Below are 8,627 nucleotides of genomic sequence, written 5' to 3' on the forward strand. Positions count from 1 at the left end.
CTTCAAACGGTGGAATACAATGATGACTGCCGTGATGTCCAGTTCTCAACTACATCTTCTATCATAATCCGATACTTAACTAATTGTAGACTAGAAATCAAGATATAGTTTTGACAACTAAATTTCACAACAAACTTGAGATACCAATACTTGTGAATTCGACCGAGAAATGCTCTAACACCATCGTGGTCAATACCCCAACATATTATGCTACCAATTTTCTGCTCAACGCATCTAGTAAATAATTAATCCTTCCTGGCTTATGTTCGAGCTTATAATCGAAGAAGCTCAAAATATCAATCCATCTTGCTTATTTTGGCGAAAGTTTCTTATGACTGGTAAACAACGTAATGGTAATATTTTTTGTCCTTGTTAATAAAATAATTTCCTAAAAGATAATGGCGCCATGTTCTTAGGCATATCACTACCAATATCTCTTTTTCATGCATGGTGTGTCTCCTTTCAATATCGTTAAACTTACGACTCTCATGAGCTACCGGATGGCTATCTTGCACCAAGACTCCCCCTAGAGCCATGTCTGAAGAATCAATGTGCACTTCAAATGGTATATCGAAGCTAGGCAAATGGAGAACGGGTTCTGTCGAGACCGTTTCCTTTAATATATCGAATGACCGCTGACACTCGTCAGTCTATGCCCAAGATTTTTCCTTCCTCAACAAATATGTAAAAGGGGCTACTTTCTTTGAATAAGAAACTATAAAACGTCGGTAATAGTTATCCAAACCAAAGAAAGAACGAAGTTTTCCTAATTTATTTGGCTCAAGTCAATCCATAATGGTCTCTACCTTTTTCTAGTCTATATGCACGCACCCTTGAGATATCACATGGCCAAGGAAATTATTCGTGGTATGGGAAAACTCACACTTTTACTTCTTCACATACAAACTAGCTTCCTTAAGCTTTGCAAACAATTTGTGAAGATGCATCGCATATGCTATTCCAAAGTCTCGCTGTAAATAACTATGTCGTCCAAGTATACTACTACAAAGCGGTCAATATACTCAATGAACACATCATCCATCAGGTTGCATGAGCATTCATAAAGACTAATGGTGTTACACGGTACTCGTACAAGCCATACCCGGTTACCATTGCAGTATCTGGTTCATCTCCTGCTATGCGCACTTGGTAATAACCTGAGTGCAAATCCAACTTGGTGAAGAACTTAGCCTTTGGATAATCTATCGAACAAGTCGACCACTAGCGGAATTGGGCACTTGAATCTTTATAATTAGATTATTCAAATCCCTATAGTCTACACACATACAAAGCGAGCCATCTTTCTTCTTTTGGAACAGAACTGGAGCACCAAATGGAGATTTAAACATTTGTATATAACCTTCCTCCAGCAGTTTAAAAATCTGCTTGTGTATTTTCTAGAGTTCTAACCCCCCCTCTCACCAACTCAATCATATGATCGACCGTACGCTGTGAGCAACGTAGGCAGTTCTGCAGGCATCATGTCTGCAAATTCTTCTAAGACCTCAGTTATCCCATTTTCAACTTCTACTACCTTTCCTGGTTTGATCTCAACAAACACGCCAAGGAAGTCAATCCTTTACGTAGACCTTCTTTCACTTGAATCGCAGATAAACATGGATAGTGTCTTGTCTGGTTCATCACTTTGTCTCAAGATAGGATTTCGGGAAAACCCTATATGTATAATAACCGCAATCGCACGACGTCTAACTAGTAGACAACGGCAAGTACGGTTCTTTCCCACAAGGAGTGGTGGAAATACCATTAATCAATATTGTCAATCAATTAACCAACAGTGATGTTTTTGGATTTTCAGAATTATAAAAAAAAAAGAAAATTAATCAAGCAAATAAAATAAATTCAACAGGAAAAGTCGGTAACCAAGGTTTATAGTATCCACTGATGAGTGCCAAATATTGTATATATTTGCACCTTTTTATTGGCATTTAACTCATCATTTGTGCATTAGCGCTCCATTTTATCCCATATTCTGTGTTTTCGTTGTTTTCAAGAATAAATACTTTTCTCAATTAATTTTGCATTTTTAGGTTATAAATAAAGTTTGGATGGAATTACGGAGCAAAAAGAGCAGAAAAGTGGTGGAAGCCGAGAGGAATCACGCAAGGAAGCTGCGAAGAATGTTGTGCGCAAGACCAAAAGGCTAGAAATGAGCTTAACAAGGAAGAAATTGTTCTTAAAGAAGAAATGGACTCAGAATTATCCCAAGCCCAACTTATCTCCCAAACCAAAACCAAAATCCATAGCCCACTTCTCCTGTAGCCGTCAGATTGGATCCTCAGCTGAATCCAACGGTCGCTTCATCGCCGATACATCAAATTTGCTACAACCGCTTCACACCATAACACCTAACTCCATCTTGGACTGTCAGTTTTGATGTATTCCATCATCCAACGGTCGCTCCACATCCATCTCCATCGCGCCGTTGGATCATTCTATCACCTTTTCATCCTACGTTTTTCACAATCAAAACATCAAAATTTGATGTCCCGTCTAACACCCTAGCACCTAGGTTTATATCCCCAAAACAAACAAGCCCTAACTCCAACCCATCGACCTTCTCTTTTTTCTTCCCCCTTTTTCTCTTCTGCAACTCCATGTCCAGCGCCACCAACTCCACTGCCCCGTCGCTGCCACCACCACCAACCCTTCACGATCTCTCAAATCACTAACCCATCACTACCCCCATCATTATTACCACTTTCACCAACTCTATGTCCTTCTAATTTCTCAATTTCACGCCTCACCCATCTCAGGAACCCTAGAGGTGAAATTGATAAATTAGGTCGGAATAGAGTTGTAATCACAGCATGGGAAAAGCAGGAAAAGACGAGGAGGAAGCATGGGTCAAAGCTCTCAAGTGTTTTCAGTGATTAGGTAAAACTTAATTTCAATTTTTGGTAAACCCTAATTTCACTGTTTTAGGGGTTTTTGGGGGAAAGTTTTTATATGTATAAATTGACGTCTTGGGTGTGAGATTGGATATGCCCGGATTAGCCGGTGCACCAAGCAGTAGTTCATGTTTGATTTCATCATCTTCATCTTGTTCTAAATTCACCTGCTAGGGTTTAGATGAAGCCCTAGTTTTCTACTAGTTATTCCTGTTAATGGCAGTAACCTTGTTGTGCTTAATTGTTTTAGAATAAAATTCAATCTTAGGACTTCAGTAGTTTACTTTCACAGTGTATGCCATGTATCCATTGTAGTTAGAATAATATTGTGCTGAAGAACTACAACTCATACTTAATCTCTTATATTGATCTTTTGATTAGCTGTTCCCTGAAAAGACAGTTAATGCTTAGGAGAAATACCTTAGTTGTGATTGAATCATTCATATCAAGGTGACCTTAGATATACAGAGGATTGACATCCCTTTTGTTATCAGATATAAGGACAAGGTTAGTGTTATGAGCAGAATAACTAGTGTAAGTTAGTGGTGGACTCAAAGGCCCTAGTACCATTCTCATCATTTGCTCTATTTACTTTCTTTGCATATTACTTTACTGTTTCTGTTACTATCAATCATCTTCGTCGTATCGACACCCAACCAAACAACAATTGTGTTACTCTTGTATAGAATCAGTTAGTAAAGACCATTAGAAGCAACTTTAGCACCCACCTTGTCCCTGAGGACAAACCCCTTCTTACCTCACTCACTACAACTGACCCTGTATACTTGCAGGTCTAAGTTGTAGGTTCTTTTAAAACCACACCATCCACCACAACTTTTATTCAATTATTGAAATGAAACATAATCTATGAATTATTTATCGTTCGTTCTATCGACATCACCTATTATAAGTATTAGAATCGCAAATATCACTGGGACACCCTAAGCATCGCATATCAAAAGATTAAACCAAAGCATGCACCATCAAATTGTGTTAGCGAGAAATTTATACGAAACTAAATATAGGTTCACAAATAGTACCTGGCTATCCTAATCATATCCCACCAAATGAATTTAACCCAAGCATGAAATATCAGACAATGAAACAAATATATTTGTAATCCTAACAATTAGGAAAAAAAGGTTTACAAAACCAGTGAAGCAACAATTCATTTCATCAATAAATCAATATATGAAATCATGGAATTAATTTATTCAATTCAAAATAGTCTTTTGCTAAATATTATTCAATTCAAAATAGTCTAAAACTCCATGTGGTTTCAATATAAATCCTAGTTACGAAACATCTAGCAAGACATGGCTTTCTCAAAAGCCATAAAAAGTTAAGGAGAATCAAATCAATTTCTAGCTAATTAAAATGAAATCGAAAAACGCCAAACTGCAAACCCTTTTCTTTTTTCCTGTACGGCTCTGTGGCAGCAGCTTTATGCTCGTCTTCTTTTCTTCTCTTCTCGGATCTGCAGCCGGCCTCCATTCTTCCTTAGCCTATGTTCGCTTTTATAGTGTTGCCAAGAGCCTTAAATAAGACCTATAAAATTCTGCCAAAGGCCCAGTCCAGTACCCCACATACGAATCTATTCTCGGACTCTTTACCCATCGATGGCATATCTCAGGACTAACCCCAGTTCACCATCAGCCAAACTCAAACTCGATCCACTACTGACCATCTAAATCTCATCACCAATTGGTTTGCATTTTGAGTCCAACTAACTTCGACCGCAACCATCTCTATCTAACCGTCTCACCACCGGACGGACAACTCAACCATCTCCATTCGCACCTGAGATCTTCTCTCAACTGAATCCAGCCACTTTCAATCTGTTTTGGACTTCAAGAACGTCTCTCATTGACCACTGCTTCCTGCACTGATTTCATCCATTCCTCACTGACTTTCTTCTCCTTCTCGAGCTCTTTTTCAGTTCAACTCGCACCAAATTCAACCGCAACAACCTAGCACAACCAACATCGTTTTTCTTAACTCAGGCCACGACACAGACTCAATCCAGCTGACATACGAAGTTTACTTGGTTTTCATGTCAATCACTCCATTATCCAACAACAGAACACTAACTTGGTTTTGCTGCCATCTTCTTCCATTCGAGTGCCGAAGTTCATAATACAACCAGCCATCACAACCATCATTGTAGACACCACCACAGTTTCACTCGATCGTTGCGAAATACCCATCTACTCAATATCTTCTCTAACCTTCACCCGCTGCAGCCAACTGATGCTCCTTCAACTGAAACACCAGCAGACCATTATTATATTAATCTCTCAACCTCTTACTCGATTCAACAGTCATTCTAACACCCCTAAATTCAATAGCTTATGTTGTTTGAAGAGGTCCTAACCTCCAACTATGTCTTCATCTCCACAACCAACACCATCAGCCACTTCGGACTCGAGCAGACAGCTGCAATATTTCTTGTCGAGTTTCGAGAATATGAATTCACGACTCACCAAAATTGCTGTCTCAAAGGACTTCATCTAAGCCCCAATTTCAAACTACAACCAACAATATCTCTCTCCAGTTCACAACCATGCAACAATGGCAACAACATGTTTTGTCTTCCCTGCACATAACTCGAACCACAATCCCCACCAAATCCATCTAAGCCAACACAACCATTACTTCCTTCTTATAACTGCTCTTCTTCTCATCTGCAGTTCGTCTCCAGTTGACGGATGTTTCATTCCGGAACTCATGAACTACCGACTGTGTTATGACCCTTTGGGGCTGCCTCTAGCCATTATGCAGGTGTATTAACTCAGCAATCATTACCAAGTCGTTAAAAAAATTATTACTGAGTTGTTTTTACTTCAAACCTAACGTGTACTATAGCTCCACGTGTCGGGTGTTTATTAGTTAGGGTTTACTTTAGGTTTCCTTTTCACTATTTAAGACAAGTTGTTTTGGGATTTTGAGTTTATGATATATGGAATTTATTTGAGGCTGCGCTCTTGAGTGTAGTGGTTACCAAAGATAGTACTTCCTGTTACTGATCTTCATTGAGTAGTCAAATCATCACGGATCTTAATAATTGATATCACCTAGATGATCTCTCTGCATCACCTACAATGACAGGACCAACAATTAAAGATGTTGATATTAAAGTTGTCAAGCTGACAACGATGATGCAGAAACTCACAGAGCTTCATATTAAAGATGCTGAAGAACGTGCTGTTACTGCAAAGTCTCAATCAGAGAACATAAACTCACTTATTTCTTCCATCAACTCCCTGTCTATCAATATTAATAAAGTTATTCATGTACTTCCAACCACACCTGAATCCAGTCACGAATCTCACAACCACAACCATATACCTCAAGATTCTAATTTCAAAACCGCTAAACTAGATTTACCTAGGTTTAATGGTGATAATCCTCGTTGCTGGATCCGTAAGTGTGAAAGATTTATTCATTTAAAGTCAGTATCGGAATACCAGAAAACTGAAGTAGCTGTTATACATCTGGAAGGTAAAGCTGATTCCTGGTTTCAGGAATTTCAAACGGGTAAAACTTTTATCCCTTAGTCTGTTTTTTCTGCGTCCATTTGTGAATGTTTTGAAGATCTAGCAAATGAAAATTTTGTTAGTTGTTTTAATATTTGTTTCACATCATTACTGTTGACGATTATTATGAGAAGTTTGAACCTCTGAAAACCCTCATGCTTCTAAACAATCCAAATCTTAAAGAGGACTATTTTGTGATGAGTTTTTTGGGGGCTGAAAAGATGTAGTCAAATATTCTGTGGAGACGCACAAGCCAACAACACTGTTACAGTATTTCTACCTAGCATGCTTACAATAAAACTCCCTTAACCTTCAACAAACACCACAAACCAAGCCCTCTTTCTACAAGCCACTTACCACCACCGCCTACTTTAACAAATTTACCCCAGCAACACAAAAACCTAAACCAGTTCCCCCTACAAGTCCTGTGACTAATACACCTACTTCATCCACACAACCAATCAAGTCCTTGTATGTTCCTCCACCCATCAGGCGTTTATCTATAGACCAACGAGACAAACGCAGAGCTCAAGGAATCTGTTATAATTGTGATGAAAGGTACTCACCTGGACATCGATGCAAGCCATAACACTTATTCATGGCTCTCACTGAAAAAGAGCAACCAGATCCTACTCCTTCCACCACTATTACAGAGGCATCTGAAACCTTATTGGAGTCAAATATGGAGATTTCTTTACATGCTCTCACAAGAACAACTAATGCTGATATAATAAGAATTCCAAGATTTGTCAAAAATCAGTCTGTCACCATCTTAATTGACACTGGAAGCACTCACCGTTTCATTGATTCTGCACTTGTCACTCAATTGGGTTGTGAAATATTTTCTACAGTACACATGCTCGTAACAGTAGAAAATGGAGACAGAACAACAAACACTGGTGTATGCCATGGTCTCCACTGGAAAATGCATGATCAAAACTTTTTTGGGGATTTAAGACTACTTCCACTAGGTGGTTGTGACATAGTCTTGGGTGAAAATTGGCTGAGCACCTTAGGGAATGTGACATAGCCAAACTATCAATTTCCTTCCTTCATAATAATCACCCCATTACACTTCAAGGATCTACTTCTGAACCATCAATTATGATGATGAGTGGCAGTGCAATGAAGAGATTTCTCAAAAACAATACACCTGCTCTAGTGGGCCAATTTTTTCACATCACAACCACACCTACACCTACTTAAATACCAACCTAAGTACTCAACATTCTTGAAGACTTTAAAGATGTGTTTGCTAAACTCACTCAACTTCCTCCTCAAAGATATTTGGATCACAAAATTCAATTAAAACCAAATGCTTCCCCAGTCTCTCTCAGGCCATACAAATGCCCATATGTACACAAATCAATAGTATAATCCTTGGTGTAAACAATGCCACAGGATGGTATCATTCAAGCTAGCCAAAGCCCTTTTGCTTATCCTATACTCCTTGTGAAGAAGAAGGACAACACATGGAGGTTTTGTGTTGATTACAGATAGCTCAATGACATCACAGTAAAAGATAAGTTCCCCATTCCAATCATTGATGAATTACTAGATGAGTTATATGGTGTTGTTATTTTCACTAAATTGGATTTAAGGTCTGGCTATTTCCAAATTGGAATGCATATTCCTAACATTCATAAAACAACATTTAGGACACACCATGACCACTATGAATTCAAAGTTATGCCATTTTATTTAACTAATACACCTGTAACCTACCAAGCTTTGATGAATTCAATTTTTAGTCCCTACCTCAGAAAATTTGTTCTAGTCTTCTTTGATGACATTTTAATCTATAGCAAAACTCTAAAAGTGCATATTTAACACCCTCCTTGGTCCTTGCCTTACTCAGACAACATAGCCTTTTTGCTAAACTCTCCAAATGCACCTTCACACAACCTTCTCTACAATATTTGGGCCACATCATTACTTATCAAGGTATAGCTGTTGATCCAAAGAAGATTCAATGTATGCAAGAATGGAATGTTCCCACTAACCTTAAATAATTAAGAGGTTTTTTAGGTCTTACTGGCTACTATAAGAAGAGGTTATGGATCTATTTGCAAACCTCTCATTGATATGCTAAAGAAGAACTCTTTCATTTGGTCTCATGCGGCATTTGATGCATTTCATAATCTCAAAACTGTTGTGTATTCTACACCTGTGCTGGCATTGC

Source organism: Papaver somniferum, chromosome 11 (genome assembly GCF_003573695.1).
Source record: "Papaver somniferum cultivar HN1 chromosome 11, ASM357369v1, whole genome shotgun sequence".
NCBI lineage: Eukaryota > Viridiplantae > Streptophyta > Magnoliopsida > Ranunculales > Papaveraceae > Papaver > Papaver somniferum.